Below are 20,744 nucleotides of genomic sequence, written 5' to 3' on the forward strand. Positions count from 1 at the left end.
TCTAAGTGTTTAAAGTGGGAAACGGTTCAGAATGGGTTAAAATAATGAAGAGGTCATACAATTAAAAGCTTATTTTATTAGAGGGAAAAAACCTTTCGGAAAACGACATTTCTGAATACATAAGCAAAACCATCTGGGAAAAGGCCTCGGTTCAAATTTTGAAGAACGACTTTTTTATTTTATTTATTCATTTTTTCTTTCCACTGTGGCAGAATTAGTTAATCAAGAACTAGGTTTGCACGATTTTTTCTGCCTGAAACTCGGGTTTCATCCATAAAATAGGAAAGTCGAGCAAAGAAGACACCGAATATAGACACACAACATATACATGGCTCATGTCGCCTTGTCTGAAATTCAAAACAATCAAATCCAAACTTTATAACTTGGCGCATTTTGGACTTGGAAAATCCTTGCAGTTAATACAATGGGTATATTCGCTCTTCAACCGCATCACATGAAAAAGATGCGACTTTGATTTCCGTCTAGACCGTTATTTTAACTGCTTCCCCCCCCCCCCCCCTTTTTTTTTAAACACTGTAGCCGAGGGTTGAATGGGTTTTCACTCCTGGAAACTAGAGTGTTTATAAAGAAAAAAAAATTAAACTAAGATAAAATGACGTATTAACCAAAGAAAACACGCCATTCACATTACACAGTATACTGAAGTCTCATGACCTGAACTGTCGCTGCACTAATTCTAAACAAAAACAACATGCACGTAAAATACACCCAGCACTGGTGAAAGCCATGGTCTTGAAGTTTTTATGATAATAATATCTCAGTGTGCATAACGCCAATCATCTTGCAGATGTCCCATCCATGCATGGACTTAGGTTTTACCTTGGGCGGGGGGGGGGGGCTGAGAATTAGAGCCATTGCTTTGATCTAGGGAAAATTATTTTTATTTATTATTACTATTTATTCGATTTGGCGCCTCCGTAGCCAAGTGGGCAGGAGCAGCAGTGCATTAGCACACTTTTCCTGATTAGACCTGGGTTCGAGCCTGGGACTACCAAATATAGAGGATGCGGGTCAGGGAAAATGACCACCGCATATCTCTAGCCGGGATAAAAGGGTAAGGGTTGGTGTCAGGAAGGGCATCCAGCCGTAAAAATTTCATGCCAAAACAGTAAAAACGCTAATCTCATAAAAAGGTGAGGACAAAAAAAAAAAAAAAAAATGTTATTTATTCGATTTATTTATTTTCATTTTGATCAAGTCAGTTTGAAGATAGGCTGAAGTGAGTCGTTCCTCCTAGGTAGGTACTTTGGGTAGCCCTTAGTCCAGGGCTACCCAAAGTGTGGGATGAACCCCCTGGGGGCGCACTTGTTTCTTTTTGGAGACGCATGTTGTTTTTATGAAGCAGTTTTTTTAACGAAACATGGACAAGCCATCCCACTAATTCAGGTACGAAACATTCTATTTCAATCTTTGAGATTAAATGTATTAATTTATAGAGGTATGTATACTCACTACTAAAGTTTATGTAAAATCTATTTAGTTGCACTCGTTATGGAAAATGAGGGCGCGCATGAAATGCAAGAGATGTTTTAAGGGGACGCAAGGCATAATAGTTTGGGAAAATTTACCTTAGTCCCAGCCAAACTGAATATTCTGGCTAGGACTAAGGCAGAGCGTGTCACGTGTTATACGAACAATATATATGTATAATCTTGTTGTCGGTAGCAACTAGGCTTACGCCTCTCTACCACCACCAGGGAACAGCCATCAAATAGACAAACGCAACCCGGCTCCCGTCCTTGTCACAAGGAGCCAGGCCTGGGTTCACTATTTCATTCTGCGCAGTTAAACACAATCATCCTGCACCCACCAATGAAGTGCAAGACTGGTGAGTGCCAGCACTCCAGTTCCTAGCCCAAACCTGGGAGCCCTCAAACAACACACACACACACACACACACACACACACATAAAAAAAAAACATGCACACACGAAGACATACACACACAAACATGAAAAAAAAAACAAAAAACGTAGACATACACTTACAATATAGCATAAAAAATATATATATATATATAATAATTAGCCCCAACCAAAACAATGCAAAAAAAAAACTATACTTTTATCCCCCTATCAACAAAACTACAGTAAGAAACAATAACCTTCACTATTAACCCTTAATGCGTAATTGTAAGGTTAATCCAGTGTCTTCTCCTCTTGAACACAGCAACACAATAGTGTTGGAAAGCTTCGAATCTAAATTTACTAGCCAAGTAAGTACTTTCATTACCACGGTTAAAATCCTCAATTCGAGACTCCAAAAACTTTCTTTTTGCACAGTATATAAATTACAGTACAGTCATAAAGAACATGGCTCTAAGTTTCAAGCAATCCACAAATAGGCAATGGAGAACTCACAAAATTAAGACAATACAACTTACAAAGTTTAGTGACCCATGGCTAGTAAGGCCATATGTTTCCACTACCGGGGAAAAAACACTTATTAACCATTTATACAAACAGTAGCACATTTCCTCTTGTCATTTATGATGGCTTGTGGTATTTACTGTTGACACCCACTTGTAGGCTAAACCGCTTTATGTAAATTCGGCTGGGATACAAATTAAATTATTATTATTATATTAGGGTTACCCATAAATGATTACATTAAGCCGTATTCCCGTCTGTAAATTGCGTGTGTTCTCTGGTCGATTTGCCTGTGGAGAAAAACCTTGCTATCTACGCCTGAGACCAACTAACTCAGCCACGGAGTGAAAAAAACCCACTAAAGTTCCTCGCGTCATCGACGGGATTCGAACCCGAGCCTTTTCCACCCGGTGTGTTGAGGGCGGTGACGATACCACTCTGCTACACGCGCAGACTTACGCTGGGATAGGCGCCTCCGTAGCCAGGTGGGAAGGAGCAGCAGTGCGTAACACACGCTTCTTGATTAGACCGGGGTTCGAGCCCGTCACCACCAAATACGAAGGACGCGGAAAGGTCAGGGAATGACCACCGCATATCCCGGAGCAATATGGCCTTAGTTGCTAATGCTCCTAAAAACCAAATAACAACAACAACAACAACGCTGGGATACGACGAGCCTGACATTCTGTTTTTCTAGGATTTTGAAAAAAAAAAAAAGAAATATATACGTATACTGTATGTCCCACATTATAACGGCCTCGCCACCATTTTTTTTTTCCACGTCATAGGCTGAATTTCTAAAGGCTTATTAAACCTGGATTGTAGTTAGCCAATCTCAGGCGGAAGAAGTAGCGTTCTCCGCCAGTTATTCCAGGTTTTACAGCAAGCATAACATGCAAATAGGTCGATGATGTTGTTATCATTTTGGTTTTTAGGAGCATTAGCAACTAAGGCCATATTGCTCCGAGGATATGCGGTGGTCATTCCCTGACCTTTCCGCATCCTCCGTATTTGGTGGTCACAGGGTCGAACCCCGGTCTAATCAAGAAGCGTGTCAGTACCGCATACAGGTCTGGAAGCCTTATTTTAAGAATGATGTGAATATGTTGGAAAGGGGTGTGCAGAAGGGCAATATGATTAGTCAGGGTCATAAAAGAGTATACTTACAAAAAAAGGTTTGGTTTGTTTTTTTTTTTTTTAGGAGCATTAGCAACTAAGGCCATATTGCTCCGGGATATGCGGTGGTCATTCCTTGACCTTTCCGCATCCTCCGTATTTGGTGGTGACGGGCTCGAACCCCAGTCTAATCAAGAAGCGCGTGCTACGCACTGCTGCTCCTTCCCACCTGGCTACGGAGGCGCCTCTACAAAAAAAGGCTTCGTTTCTGCAAATTGCAATGCCTGGAAAACAAGGTTGCAGCGAGGAGACCTGATTTAGTGTTCAAAACTTTGGATTGAGTAAATTGAGTAAAGCTGATGGCATCCTCATTCTTTTCCACACAAAACACATAGTGGGGACATAAATTTAAATCGAAAAAAAGTTCGATTTCAGTATAGACGTGTAAAAATTTTCTTTCAGAAAGTTTGAGTACTGCAACAAACTTCCATCTGGTGTTGTGGCAGTGGGGTAGTCCGGATAAATATGAGGTTTAGACAAATTATTAGAGCGGGTGGACAGATGAAAGTCGGCAGTTTTTTTTTTTTGCTGAAGCTTTATAAGCTTGCTTTCTTACATTTTACTCCAGGGGTTCACATCTGGTGAGTATGGGCTTGGCACACCCAGGGTCCTGAGCTGGATACCATCATATCATTCTTCTCTTTCTTGGTGATTGCTCTCTCTCTCTCTCTCTCTCTCTCTCTCTCTCTCTCTCTCTCTCAGGGTAACTCGGGAATTTTTTTTTTTTTTTTTTTTTTGACTGGTGCAGCATAAGCCTCAGGCTTTCTCGCACCATATGGCTAATACTAACACAATTAATAATACAATACAATCATTTGCCACTACTGATACTAACGCTCCACTGAGAACATGAACAGGCAAAACTCATAACTACTAGTCACTAATTAAAAAAAAAAAAAAAAAAATCACTATCCTGGTTTTCATTCAATATGTTTCGCCAAGTTCAAAATACAGGTTACAGTTCCTTGCACTCCATTATTCCCACGCGCTTACTTATAGCCAAATAGTCATTCCACAAGAAAATGTCACTAGTGATTTTTTCAAAAGTTTTATTAAAACAAGTAGCATTTGCCTTAAAAGGAAATGTCTTGAAGGGGAAGAAGCAACACAGTTTCACACTTTTCAAAACTAACACATCTCGAAAACCATGTTCGTCAAGGAAAGTGTTACCCCTCCCGTCCAGTAAATAAAATAAAATAAAAATTATTTAACCTAGAGTTGTCCATGTGGTCATGTGCAGCTGTCTCGTCAGATCGTTATAATGTGTTTTTGATTTTTTGCTGTACCGAATCAGCACTAATAAATAGGCCTACCTAAATGGTAAACTCAATGCAGAGCATTCTTATCATCAGGTAGCAACATCAAGAAATTTGACTTTTGCTACAACCATATTTCCTCACTTTGTTATCAATGTATAAACTAGTCTTCAGATTTTCCAAAGAAATTACTATATATTGCTGTAATCTGATCCCTTTCAGTATATCAGATCTTTGATCTCTGTGGAAGTTCACAAAATATAATTGTTCGTGCCTATTTAATGAAGTTTAAAGAAGGCTTACCTGCAAAGTGCTTCCAGTGGTCATTTGAAGTAACAAGTTATTGTATACTTTCCTAGAGAATTAAGAATAGATGTCTTCGACTTTTCTTTTCGAAAAGAAACCATTCAGCTTGCAAACATCGATGGAACTCAGATTATGTACTGATTGTAAAGTGGCTTCACATTATCTACCTATACAAAACAGATATCGGGATAGACAAATAGTCACGATGTAGTCACGATCTTCCGGTAAAATACATGGAAAATACCTTCCAAGAAGTCGTATTTTTATATATTTACATTTTTAGTACAGTTATTTAATATTATTTTCAAATTTAATTTAATTCGTAGTATATAAGAATACTAAAGGAAATCCATATTTTTTTCAGATTTTTCCAATTTGATGATAGCCCTTTGCCATTCCGAATTTTTGTTAGCAGCAAAAATTCTAAAATTATATTGGATATCGTTTTTAAAATTATTGATGATATTTCGCCATGCACATTAACAAATTCTAACAACCCAGTTTGAGTTGCTTAGAATTCGCGCGGAGGATACTAAGGCCATGATATTTTTTTAATGAACCTGTGCATTCATCGTTTCACAATCAAAATTTATTCAATTATATTACTAATCGCAAAATGCTAACCATTTTTACTCAGGTGAATTTGAATTAAAAAAAAAACAACATCTGATCAGATGCTAGCCGACAAATTATTCAGTAAATGCAGCTCGCACAAAAAAAAAAAAATTATATGTTGCGCACTAGTGGGGAGGGAGGGGCGGAACTCCTTTACACTGGCATTGCATTCATGGCTTCTAATGCTCTCTTTCGTACCATATCAAGAAATGATTTTACTGTGTTAACAGATACACCACTGTCAGGATTTTATCCATTTTCCAGCTTAGTAGTTTTTATGTTAGGCTTCCCTTCGTGCTGTCGATATCACTTATTTTGCAGTGCTCAAATACACCACAATAACATTACTCTGCCCAAAAGGAACTTTATACTGTGAAAATCAATACAAAATATCGGTTCCAAGCATCAGTCATGTTATTCCAGATTATCTATGCCAGTACCATTTCCATTGCGCGAAGGAAGCTGGGTTACTCTGTACGTTTTTAATTATATAAGAAAAAAAAATTCCTTTTCCCACATTTAGCTCCCTTGATCAGTAATTTCTCATAATCATATTTCGTCTACATAACATGATCTGGGGGTCTGTTACAAATCAACTTATTTGGGCAACTAATTAACATTTTAAGAGTGACGAAGGCATCATTAGAGAATGAAGAAGACATCATGGAGCAGTTTGAGAGAGGCTCTCGTCACTCTCACACACAGCATGGATTTGTTAAGGGAAAGTTGAGCAGATGGGCTGAGAAGTGGTAACTGAAGTTTAACATTGAGAAATGTAAAGTACTGCATATGGGTAGAAGTAACTCCAGAGTAACGATCAACTGTGTGGTGCTACACTGACAGTGGTAGAGAACGAAAAGGACCTGGGGGTAATTGTGCAGGCAGATATGAAGTTTTCTGAGCAGTGCAGATAGGCTGCCAGAGCAGGTCATGGGATATTGTCAATGATATACAAAACATTTGCTAGTAGGGAAAAGGAGGCGATTGTCCCTTTGTATAATGCAATGGTCAGGCCACCCCTTGAATACTGCATACAGGTCTGGAGGCGTCATTTTAGGAAGGATGTTTGTTTGTTTGTTTGAGAATTTTTAGGCAACAGCTGACTGTTTTACAGATTTAAACTCTCGAACCAGAATATGTTCTAATAGAGACCAATGACAGCCTTCGAAACCTTGATAACCTGTGCCACAACCCTCTTTAAGCAGAGACAGCAACCAGTTATCCAACCAGCTACCATATGTTATTTTCCCTCCTGCTTCTGTTCCTCCTCAGCTCAGCACTTTTCCTGCTACATCAGCTACATAACCATATACCCTAAATCTCATCTTCAGCTTGAACCCTGCCTACAAATGCTCCTCACTTCATGTTTATCCCAGTGACATTGCCATACACCCACCTTGGTGAGGAGGCGTCTTGGGATTGCAATGTATGAGTGCCCATCCTATGAAAACCACCAGTTTCCGTTAATAGAAATTCCTTGGATTTCTATGAATAGAAATCCAAGAAATTCCCCGTAACCAGGAGCAAGATCTATTAAAGGATGAAGCCTCATATATTGCTTTTATTCGCTTTGCCCAGGATGCCTTCACCACAAGACACGCCAAGCTCACCACTGCTGAGGCAAAACTTAATGCCCCTCACTCCTTGCTAATCCCCTGATAGGTTAGGATAAGTGATGTGTCCTGCACCGACGTGCAGGGCGCTACATTACTAACCTTTCATGGCTAAGATATATGCTGGCACCCGGTTTAGGGTATGTTCACAGGCTTTCCCGTTATAGTGTGTTCGCCGGATAACCTTTATCACCTAGCGATTAAGACAATCAACTATTACAATTACCTAACATTCAAGTGTATATAAAATGGTTTCCGGACAAACTCATCACTAACATTAGCATTCCAGGAGGCCTGGGCTTCGATCTGATCGACTAGCGATTTAGTTAGGACAAATTAATCTAGTGTTCTAAATTTACTCCGAGAAGTAAAGAGCAAATTGCAACATCTAGACGCGTTGTGTTTTTCATCCCGGGACACCTCTTAGCTAAGGGCTGACTCGAAATGCCGCAATTAATGATTCTTTAAAAAAATGATTGTTCAGTGAATTGCATGTAATTAAAAAGAATGGTCATGACATAAATATTAATAAACAACAAGGTTTATTTAACAGTATACAAATGTGTACAATATAACTGGTACATAAGTTAGATTAATTGATATGTAATTGTTAGATAAACTAACTGGATACAAGCAGTACCTTGCTTTAGCAATATTATAATTTTGTAATATTCTTCATGTGGCTTTTACATTAATTCTCTAGCAAGAGCAAAATAATTTGTGTTCGTCATAACATAACACTGTTCAAGTACTAGCACAGGGAATTATATTAACTTAATAGTATAATTAGTATTTGACAATTAAATTAATAAATCGCATTCTCCATTAAAACTGAATACTTAAGAAAATAATACAATTGTCGGGATATATTTATATATATATGAGAAGCGATGTCTTATAAATGCATTAAAACGTATGCATATAGTAGGTTCAGCTTTTGGGTAATTTAATACAGTTTGTTATTAAACAATAAGGGTTGACTTACCCGAAAATATTCTGCACCGCCTCGGTGGGGATGAAATCTGTATCAGACATCAATATGGTTCTTTTCTCATCTTTTCCCTAATAATTATTAATTTACCTCTTCTTCACACAATAACAAAAATCGGCCAAAACTATCCTGCTCTTTTCTTCAGTCATGTCTCGCGCAACGTTAACTGTGTGTGTGTCCCTCCCTTCATTTTTCCCCTTCTCAAATATATATATCTCTGTATCCCCTCTCTGAGCTCCCTAAGAACTGTTTTGTTTTCTCACGAGTCAACTATGGGGGGAGGAAGATTAAATGGATATTGTACCATGCACGGAGTGTCGAAGCTAATATGTTTATAAAGGTCTCGTTACACAAGACGTGCTGTGTCTTGTCCTTCTAATTTTCACTCATATAACAATCTACTCTGTTCTTAGGACCTTGCATGATCGATGCTCCCGTTACACAGGAGAACAGGTGACGTCACTGAATGTAGTATTACGGCGACCGCACCCCTGGGGTGATTGAAAACGAAAGTAAAAGCTTAGCTCAAGTGACGCTATCGTTATATCCTTTAGTTGTACAGGTCACTAAAAAAAATATTCGGCACTATGAGGCGAAATACTTCTTGAAAGTAAGTGAAAGGGCTGAAAAATGAAAATATTTTTCACAGGTACAGGATCACTGCTAGCGCTCAACCGAGTGCGGGATCTTTGCACAGAGCACTTGGCCCATGGCGTTAACACAGGGGCACCTGCTCCTGTGACACTCTCTGTCCCTTTCCTAACCTCATTTCGCCTAAACTTCTTGGTGGGCTGTCTCCTCTATTGTTCCACCCATTTTCACCCCTCGTTCTGGCCTCTCCTTTTCTTACTCCCTGTGTACACTCTTCAACAAAAATCTTTTTTTTTCTAACATGGGCTCTGTTAGGGAGATCAGGCGACCCTGCTGGAGGCGAACCAGAGTATGATGGGCAGCCTGGCTCACTTCCTAGTGGTGGTTGCGGGCAATGCAGGATCCCACTAGGGACCTGCTGCCAAGTCGTCAGGGACAACATCAAAACATAACACTACTCACGCAAATCAGACATTACACTTTTCTGGCTTTTACAGAGATTCTGTACTTCTTCACAAAGTACAATGGTGCAGATGTTGGAAACTATTGATGGTATCTTCCACAAAACACTATGCCACTGTCCCATGAATGGAGTCCTCTGGGGAATCACAGTGGTTTTAATACTGTCCTTCCCAAACTAAGTGGAAAATCCAGGTTTGCATCCCATTAACGACGTGAGGAACTCATAGACTTTTCGCTGTGGCCAAATTAGTCGGTATTAGGGAAGAACAGAGAAGGTCCCCCCTGGAAACTCAGTTTTTTGTCTAACAAAACAGGCAAATCGATCAAAAAACACAAGCAACTCATGGATATACATGTATAGATAAGGTTGTTCTCGTGTAATCATAATATGGGGGAGAGTAGAGGTTAAATAGGTTTTTGTGGATTGTTGTTGGTGATGTACTGGGGTTTTGAGAGCCTCAGCAACCAAGGCCATATTGCTCCTTGTATACTGTATATAAATTGTGTGTGTTCTGTGGTCGATTTTCTGTTTGCTGGACGAAAAACCAGAGTTTCCAGGAGAAAAAACCCTACTATCCTCGCCTGAGACCGATTAACTCAGACACATTGTTTAAAATCCCCATTAAAATTCCTCATGTCATCGACGGGACTCAAATTCAGGACTTTTTGCACACGGTGTGGGGAGGATAGCAATTCTACTAACTTCTACTACCCACGACTCTGCGCAGGTAGCACAGTGGTATCTTCACCATCCTCTCCACACCGGGTGGAAAAGGCCCGGGTTCGAATCCCGTAGATGATGCGAGGAACTTTAATGGGCTTTTTTCACTCCATGGCTGAGTTAGTCGGTCTCAAGCGTAGACAGCAAGGTTTTCCCCCCTGGCAACTAGGCCATTCAATGCACAGCAAATGAATTTAATTATTCGGATGGCCTAAAAATAATACTTTTTGTGCTACCCACGAGGGCGTTTTCGCGGTAACACAGTGGGTATAATCACCGTCTTCCCTATACTGGGTGGAAAAGGCCCGAGTTCAAATCCCGCCAAAGGAAAAGAAGATTTATGGACTTTTTTCACTTCATGACTGGGTTATTCGGTCTCAGGCGAAGACAGCAAGCCTTTCCTCCGGGAACTCGAGTAGTTTTTCGTTCAGAAAAACAGGCAAAACCAAAGAACACATGCAATTTTCAATATAATACTCTTAGGTAAATGAGTAATATCACCAGAAATTCTCAGATGGCACTAAATGGCATTTTATTTTATCTCTTGAATGGTTGAAACTTACTTTGAACATCCAGTACATGATAGCTGATATCCTCTACGGTTTATGCTTAGTTATGGCCTGCCTCCTCATTGCGTACACGACTACTGGGCAGACTTTCTTGGTGGTCGACTTTCTGGTGGTAAAGTGGCCACAAACAATTAAATAACAGACACACATTTGGCCGTTCAGGTAGATGTAGAAGCAGTACTAGCAGCAGAAGAATAGGAAGTGGGTGTTACAGAGATAGGATCAGCTGATATTCTAGTTGAAGGCGCGCTCGTTGTTGGGGTGTGGATATTCCAACAGCAGATTGTCTAGAGGAGAATAACAAGGACTTTCGTTGGCAGAAAATTTTGTCAGAAAGATGCAAAAAGACAGTAATGTTTTAGTCGCATATGAGGCCGTGGATAAGGACAGAAGTGGTGAGGGAAACGTCAGTTTTGTGAACCTAATATACGAGACAGTCATGAAAAGCATGCTCCCAGTCCTCATCTTCACCACAAAGACAGGGAAAGGAATCAGAAGTTACAAGTGTCATCAATTTCAGATGTCCGGCCACATTCAGTTAGAAAATATGTGCAATATAACCCCCAGTGAGAATTATTTCAGGTTTTTATGATGAATGGCACATCTGGAACGCAACACTTTAAGATTACACTCAGAGCCATAAAATCTTTATTATGTTCCAACTAGATGGGAATACAGTAGGCCCTCGTTATAACGAGGTTCGCTCTACGCTGTTCTTATATTACAACCCATATCTCACTCTAACGCTGTCACGACTCACTATAACGCTGTTTTACCAGCGTACAGATTAAATTTTTGGCATCAGATGAAACGACAACGTTTCATCTGATGTAGTCGATAGTTTGAAAATGAACAGCAAGACAGCATTAAAAAGTTTCCCACGCTCAGTGAAAATTTCTTCCACGCTAATTTAATTCCAGTATGTGTTTGATAAAGGCAGTGGGATTGTCAGCTGTTATACATGAACGATATTAACCTGATAAACAGAAATATAGAATTCAAATAAAATTGTCTCGCGAATTGCGCAAGAAGCACTGTACTGAAGTAAAGCATTCACCCAAATCTAAAAACTTTTAAATTGTCGTATTTGTAAACAATGGACACAGAAATCATCAACACAGTATTTAAACAAAAAAATTAAAAATTATTAGATACACTGTATACAGGGTGATTCACTACCATTGCGACAAACTTGCAGGAGGTGTAGGGGGCACAAAGACGAATCGGAATCACATAGCATTGCAGGGTCCGAAATGCCTTCGTCATGCGGTAGAGGACGTTGAATGGCAGATCGCGTGAACAGCGATCACGCTGTAAGTCAGCATTTGCGAACCGGTTCCCGAGGCAGTAGGATGGACGAGTATTCAAACGTTGAACTGGCCGACATGCACCTCGCGTATGGAGCTGCGGACTGTAACGGGCGCGCCGCTCTGCGTTTGTACCAGGAACGTTTCCCGCACAGGTGTGCTCCTCATCATACGATTTTAATCGTATGATGAGAAGGTTACGTGAGACTGGTTGTTTCACGAGAGGTACCATGAATCGAGAGCAAACGACGAGGACGCCAGACAATGAGGAGAATGTCCTACGTCTTGCAGAAGGCAATCCGAGTACGAGTAATCGAGCAATAGGCCAACGATTGGGTATTTCCCAATCCACTGTATGGAGGATACTGTCAACAAACGAAATGAGTTCATACCATCTGCAACGCGTCCAATCATTGGAGTCTGCGGATTATCCATCCGGAAGACTTTTGCTACTTGGCTTCTTCAACAGAAACGGTTCGCAAATGCTGACTTCCAGCGGGATCGCTGTTCACGTGACCTCCCGTTCAACGTCCTCTACCGCATGACGAAAGCATTTCGGACCCTGCAATGGTATGTGATTTTGATTCGTCTTTGTGCCCCCTACACCTCCTGCAAGTTTGTCGCACTGGTAGTGAATCACCTTGTATATACGAGTACAGTATATATTTAATAGCACAAAAAAACGAAAAATCTGACTTTCTATATATATATATATAATTAGCATTAGCATTAGCATTAGTAGAGGCATTTGATGCAAGAAAGCAAGCTTATGCAGCATCAGCCAAAAAAAAAAAAAAAAAAAAAAAAAAAAGTAACATAAATAAATAAAAATAACCACTTCCACTTCACCCCTCTGTTCGTTCGAAATACCTGTCCAGCTGAGCCTTAAACTTATTTAGGCTATCAACTTCCACGACAAGGGATGGAAGTCTGTTCCACCCACCAACCACCCGCTGGCTAAAGGCAAATTTCCGCACATCTATCCTACATCTGTCTTTCCTCAATTTGAATTTATGCCCTCTCAGGTGATTTTTCTGAGCTAGAGGAAGAATCCCATCAGCATTGAGCATGCTCAAACCATTCAAGGCTTTGTACACCTCTATCAGATCACCCCGCTGGTGCCTAGTTTCCAGACACTGTAATTTGCAAAACTTAAGCCTTTCTTCGTAAGAGAACCCCTTTGTCCCATTCACCAATCTAGTTGCCCTTCTCTGTACTCGTTCCAGCAGCTCTACATCCTTCCTGAAATGAGGCCTCCAGGCCTGTATACAGTACTCTAGGTGTGGCCTGACCATTGCCTTATACAAGGGAATAATCACATCCCTGTCCCTGCTAGAAAAATTCCTATATATCATTGACAATACACCATGAGCTACTCTTGCAGCTCGTCTGCACTGCTCAGAGAACTTCATATCTGCCTGCACCACCACCCCCAGGTCCCTTTCATTCTCTACCACTGTCAGTGTAGTACCACAGAGTTGATACGTTGCTCTGGGGTTGCTGTTTCCCATATGTAGTACTTTACATTTGTCAAAGTTAAACTTCATTTGCCACCTCGAAGCCCATCTGCTCAACCTTTCCAAATCCTGTTGCAGCAGCATAGTGTCAGTAGTGTCCTTGACAACCCTGCCAACCTTCGTATCGTCTGCAAACTTGGACATTAAGCCTGATATACCATCATCAATATCATTTATAAATACAGAAAACAATAAAGGCCCCAATACTGAACCCTGAGGGACTCCACTAATAACATTAGTCCACGATGAGCAGTGTCCATTGATTACCACTCTCTGTCTTCTCCCCCTCAACCACCCCTTTATCCATAGCAGCAACTTGCCTCCAATGCCACACTGCTCCAATTTGTGCAGCAGTCTTCCATGTGCAACAGTATCAAAAGCCTTTCTAAGATCCAAGTATATAATATCAAAGTTATTCCCTGCATCCAGTTCTTTTGTGACTGCATCATAGTATCCAATCAAATTGGTCAGGCAAGACTTCCCCTTAACAAAACCATGCTGTGTCCTAGCTATAACTGAAGTCTTGTCTAGATGATCCTGCAGTGCTTCTTTCACCAGTGCCTCCATTAATTTTCCGGGAACAGAAGTTAAACTCACAGGTCTATAATTACTTGTGTCAGCCTTTGATCCCCCTTTGTGAATTGGGGTCACATTTGCACATCTCCAGTCAATGGGTACCTCCCCTGAGTCCAAGGAAGCTCTCATAATTATGGCTAAGGGTTTGCTTACCTCCTTTGCTGCCTCCTTTAATATAACTGGATAGATCCCATCCACCCCAGGTGCCTTTCTTGTGTTTATCTTCAACAATTTCTCCTCCACTTTGCTCTCAGTTATTACAAGATTCTCTAGCTTACTGCTAGAGTTGAATACACCTCTGGCATTCCCCTCGCTGAATAACTCCTCATGTGTGAATGTCGATGCAAAATATTCATTTAGTTTGTTAGCTACCCGAGCAGGGTCATCAACAGTTGACCCATCGATCTCAAGTGGACCAATCTGATTCATCCCCTTCCTTCTAGAGTTTACATAAGTAAAGAACTCTTTGCTGTTTTTCTTCGCATCCCTTGCCAAGGATCTCTCGTAATCTGCCTTCGCCTGCCTAACCTCCTTTGTAACTTGGTTACAGATCAACTTGTATCTATCATAGGCGTCCGTGTCACGTGTTAATTTGTATGTATCCCATGCATTTTTCTTCTCTGCCATATGCCTCATTAGTTCATCTGACAACCATTTAGGCCTAAACCTTGAACAATATTTCTTAGTTGGTATGTAAAGCCTAGTAGCTTCCACGATAAGTTCTTTGAATGCTTCCCATTTTGAATTTGCTGTTGGCAATATCATCAGTTGATGCCACTGTATAGAATTTAAATACTGTCTCAGTCCATTGTAGTCGCCTTTACGAAAGCAATACCCCTTCCCTTTACCCCTAATGGTAGTTACCTCTTTGAGTAACTCCCACTTCAGCACACTGTGATCACTGCCACCAAGTGGTTCATTTATCTGCAGATTCTTAATGCATGAAGAATCACTACTGATAATCAAATCAAGAGTATTACTCCCTCTAGTTGCCTCCCGAACATGCTGATGTAGAAAACAATCATCCAATAAATCCACAAAAGCCTTGCTACTGTGTGAGTGACCAGCCCCCAAATTCCAGTCAATATCTGGGAAATTAAAATCCCCCATTATAAGACTCTCTGATTTACTGGCCCACTCTATTTCTCCGAACAGTTTCTTATTATACTCATCAGAGTCATTAGGCCTATAGCACACTCCTACTCTCAATTTTGATCTCCCAATGCTTATGTCACACCAAACTGACTCGACACTGCACTGTCCAGCGATGTCGACTGGCTTCACTTCCTTGGATTTTATGTGTTTTTTAACTAATAGCATAACCCCTCCTCCCTTCCTATCCTGTCTATCCTTTCTGTAGACATTGTACTCCCCAAATTCCAGTTCTGCATTTCTTATATCTGTGTGACACCACGTCTCTGAAATCCCCACAATATCTGCCTTTGATGTTTTGAGCAATACCTCAAATTCATCAAATTTATTTACTAAACTCCTAGCATTGGTGTACACACAAGTATACATGCACCTGTTCTTTTTCTTAGCTACCCTAACACAACCCATGTGTTTACTTGTACCCCAATGATTCCCAGCAGTCTCTGAAATATCCTGCATCTTATTTTCCAGGCTGCGGCTCATTCCAATAGAAGCAGTATATGAATATGAATAATTTTTAATTATTCATAGTCAATTCTTAGCAGTAAAAATTTACTGTTACATGATGTGACTATATATAATTAAAATTTATTAATTACATATATATATTTATTCATGTATTTATAATTAACATAGAATAGCATCTACTGAACTGTAGAAAGAGCTGGATTGTTATAAAAAAGAAACTCTACGGGACTTCGGTAAAGTGATTACGTTGGGTTCAGCAACAGTGCAGCATATGGAGTTATACCTAATACAAGGTAGACTCAAGAAGTTCTAGGGCTGAATCTAAATTTTAAATGTTTAGAGAGCTTACATGGAATTTTGAAAGAACTATGGCTCTTCCCTGGGATTAACATAATGTGGATGTTTTTACTACTACATGATGAATTGATCATCAGTTTAATAATTCTCTGGAACACTGCTTTAAATCCCAGCCCCGACTTTTAACTGTTATAGCCTTATCCTTTATTAAATACTGGGTTCTCCCCTCAAAAAACTCACACTATTCACACTTTTTCTTCATCGGTTATATAACTGTATAAAAGTTCTTTGAATTGCTTTTTTTTTAAGTTGCTTGCACGGTCTTTTTGTAGCTTCCATAAGCCTTCAACGGCAGTACAATGGTTATATTACTGCCGTATCACACTACGTGGAAAAGGTCTGGGCTCGAATTCTGTCAAGGAAACCTTTATGGGCTTTGTTCGCAACGTCGCTGAGTTACTAGGTGTTGTGCGGGAAAAGCTACGTTCAGCCCCAAAACTCGGATTTTTATGACAGACCAGAGAACACACATGCAATTTACAGTCGTCATAAATGAGTTCTATGAAATAGTTTCTCGAGTAATCCCAAATGGAAAGTGTTTTGTTTGTGTTTATAACTACCATAACTTCTCTTTCAATGTAAATAATTATCCATTCACACTATTCATCTTTTTTCATCGATTATATAACTGTAAAAAGGTACCTTGATCCCACAAGTACAGTGGTTATAATCGTTCTACTCCCACACTGACTTGAGTTCGGATATTGAGTTGAACTCATTAATGAGTTATATATTTATCAACGATATTGATGAAAGTATATCAGTTTTAATGTCCAAGTTTGCAGATGATACAAAGGATGGCAGGGTTGTTAATGACAGTAAAGACAGTATGGTACTCCAACTGGATCTAGATAAGTTGGGAAAATGGGCTAAGTGGCAACTGAAGTTTAACATTGACAAATGCAAAGTACTGCATATGGGTAGTAATAACCGAAGAGAAACGTACGAACTGTGTGGTACTACACTCAGGGAAGTGTAAGGCAAAAAATACCTGGGAGTAATTGTGCAGTCAAATATGAAGTTTGCTGGGCAGTGGAGATGGACTGTCAGGGCAAGTCATGGAATCTTGACAATGATATATAGGAATTTTGCTAGCAGGGACAGGGACGAGATTATCCCGTTATACAAGGCAATGGTCGGGCCATACGTGGAGTACTGTGTACAGGTCTGGAGGCCTCATTTTAGGAAGGATGTAAACTTGCTGGAACGAGTACAAAGAAGAGCAACAAGATTGGTGAGGGCAACAAAGTGGTGCTCTTACCAAGAAAGGCTTAAGTTTTCCAAATTGCAACGCCTGGAGAGCAGGCACCTGCGAGGTGATCTAATTGAAGTCTTCAATGGGTTGAGCAAACTGAATGCTGATGGGATTGTTCCTCCTGCATTAAGAACCTGAGGGGGGCACAAATTTCTAAAAGGGATGAATCAGATTGGTCCACTGGATATTGATGGTTCAACTGTTGATGATCCTGCTCAGGTGGCTAACAAACTAAATGAGTATTTTGCATCTACATTCACACACGAGGAGTTCTTCAGGGAGGGGAATGCCAGAAGTGAATTAAACCTTGGCAGTGAGCTAGATGATTTTGTAATAACTGAGAGGAAAGAGGAGAAATTGTTGAAGATAAACATAAAAAAGGCACCCGGGGATGGATGGAATGTATCCAGTTATATTAAAGAAGGCAGCAAAAGAAGTAAGCAAACCCTTAGCTATAATTATGAAAGCTTCCTTGGACTCAGGGGAGGTACCCATGGACTGGAGATGTGCAAATGTGACCCCAATTCACAAAGGAGGATCAAAGAGCGACACAATTAATTATAGACCTGTTAGTTTAACTTCTGTTCCAGGAAAATTAATGGAGGCACTGGTAAAAGAAGCACTGCAGGATCATCTAGACAAGACTTCAGTTATAACTCGGACACAGCATGGTTTTGTTAAGGGAACGTCTTGCCTGACAAATTTGATTGAATACTATGATGTCGTCACAAAGGAACTGGATGCAGGGAATAACTTTGATATCATATATTTGGATCTTAGAAAGGCTTTTGTTAATGTTGCACATGAAAGACTGCTGCACAAATTGGAGCAGTGTGGTGTTGGAGGCAAATTGCTGCTATGGATAAAGGGACGGTTGAGCGGGAGAAGACAGAGAGTGTTAATCAATGGACACTGCTCATCGTGGACTAATGTTATTAGTGGAGTCCCTCAGGATTGAGTGTTGCATCCCTTGTTGTTCTGTATGTATAAATGATATTGATGATGGTATATGAAGCTTGATGTCCAAATTTGCAGCCGACAGAAAGGTTGGTAGGGTTGTTAAGGCCACTAATGACAGTACGCTGCTGCAACAGGATCTAGAAAAGTTGAAGAGATGGGCTGAGAGGAGGCAAATGAAGTTTAATATTGAAAAATGTAAAGTACTGCATATGGGAAACAGTAACCTTAGAGTAACGTATGAACTGTGTGGTACCACACTAACAAAAAACTATTATATTTAGGCAACCCGAATAATTAAATTCATCTGCCGTGCTGTGTCTTATGTCTGTTAATTGCATGTGTTCTATGGTAGATTTGTCGCTTTGATGGACGAAAAACCCCAGTTTCTGGGTGAAAAACCTTGCTATCTACGTCGGAGACCGACTCATTCCACCAAGGAGTGAAAAAATCCCATTAAAGTTCCTGGCGTCATCGATGGGATTCGAACCCGGGTCTTTTCTACCCGGTGGGGGGAGGACGGTGATAATACCACTGCTACCCGCGCAGGCTGACAGTGGTAGAGAATGAAAAGGATCAGGGGGGTAATTGTGCAGGCAGATATGAAGTTTTCTGAGGAGTACAGACGGTCTCTAAGAGTACCTCATGGTCTCTTGTCAATGATATACAGGAATTTTTCTAGCAGAGATAAGGTGATCAGCCCCTTGTATATGGCAACGGTCAGGTCACACCTTGAGTACTTTATACAGGTCAGGAGGCCTCATTTTAAGAAGGATGTAGAGCAGTTGGAACGAGTACAGAGAAGGGCAACAAGATTAGTGAATAAAACGAAGAGTTGCTCTTACGAAGAAAGGCTTAAGTTTTGCAGATTAGTGTCTGGAAATTAGGAACCTGTGGGGTGATGTGATCTGATTCAGGTGTATAAAGCCTTGAATGGTTTGAGCATGCTCAATGCTGATGGGATTCTTCCTCTTGCTCAGAATAATCACCTGAAAGGGCATATATTCAAATTGAAGAAAGACAGTTGTAGGATAGATGTGCGGAAGTTTGCATTTAGCCAGCGAGTAGTTGGTTGGTGGAACAGACTTTCATCTTTTGTTGTGCAAGTTGATAGCCTAAATAAATTTAAGGCTGAGCTGGACAGGTATTTGGAACGAAAGGAGGGGTGAAATGGGAGCGGATTTTTTTTTTTTTTTTTTGGCTGATGCTGCTTAAACTTGCTTTCTTTCATCATATGCCTCTACTAATGCTAAAAATTCAAATTGAGGAAAGACAGTTGTAGAATAGATGTGCAGAAATTTGCCTTTAGCCAGCGGGTAGTTGACTGGTGGAACAGACTTCCATCTTTTGTTGTGGAAGTTGATAACCTAAATAAATTTATGGCTGAGCTGGACAGGCATTTGGAACGAATGGAGGGGTGAAATGGGGGAGGGGGTTGGCTGATTCTGCATAAGCTTGCCTTCTTGCATCATACGCCTCTACTAATACTAATTGTCTATACCAGGAATTTTTATGGGCTTTTTTCATGATGTAGTGGAGTTACTTGGTCTTAGGTCCAGCTAACAGCAAACTGACCAGAGGATACAACGCAATTAGAGACGCAACATACTGAACCGTTATAACCTTAGTTACTATGCTGCTTAGCCAGGTGGGAAGGAGCAGCAGTGCGTAGCACACGCTTCTTGATTAGACCGGGGTTCGAGCCCGTCACCACCAAATACGGAGCATGCGGAAAGGTCAGGGAATGACCACCGCACCGGAGCAATATGGCCTTAGTTGCTAATGCTCTTAAAAAAAAAAAAAAAAAAAAAACTATGCTGCTTAACTCACACCTAAACCTTTGACTAATTCTTTAGATTGAAAAAAAAAAACCATGACAAACAGCCATCAAGTGAATAACAAGAACTTTGTAAAACAGTGTTTGGAAAGGTATTCAAAAATTATTGTTGCATGATGAGCTCCTGCTCAAAACATAAAAATATTAACCAATGTGGTAACGTAACTTAGTATAACTTAATATATATTATTATTAGGCCTAAGCTTTTGATAATGATAAGCCATTGACTTAATGATTTCTGTCACGCACTTAATAACCTGAACTGGTATAAATAAACTGGTATAAATATATATATGAACTGGTATAAATAAATCCACAAGCGAATTATACCTAGTAATATACGGTTTGTCTAATAATATACGGTTTGTATGATATCAAGCAGGCAACGAACACCTAAACTGGTCAGAGAACAGTCAAATACTACGTTGATATTGTAAATGCATTACATTTACAATTATTCTATCCTGCACAATTACATAAAAATTAACGAAGCAGGTTAAACCCTGTTAAATAAGTAAAAGTACAATCCAGAACAATCTATAAATTTACCGTAAAATTACGGATATTATACTACAGCTCTTGACTAATAGGAACAAGCAGAACGACCATCATACCAAGTTTCACCCAA

This window comes from Mastigoproctus giganteus, chromosome 7 (assembly GCF_048544385.1).
Source record: "Mastigoproctus giganteus isolate SK-2022 chromosome 7, ASM4854438v1, whole genome shotgun sequence".
NCBI classification, from domain to species: Eukaryota; Metazoa; Arthropoda; class Arachnida; order Uropygi; family Thelyphonidae; genus Mastigoproctus; species Mastigoproctus giganteus.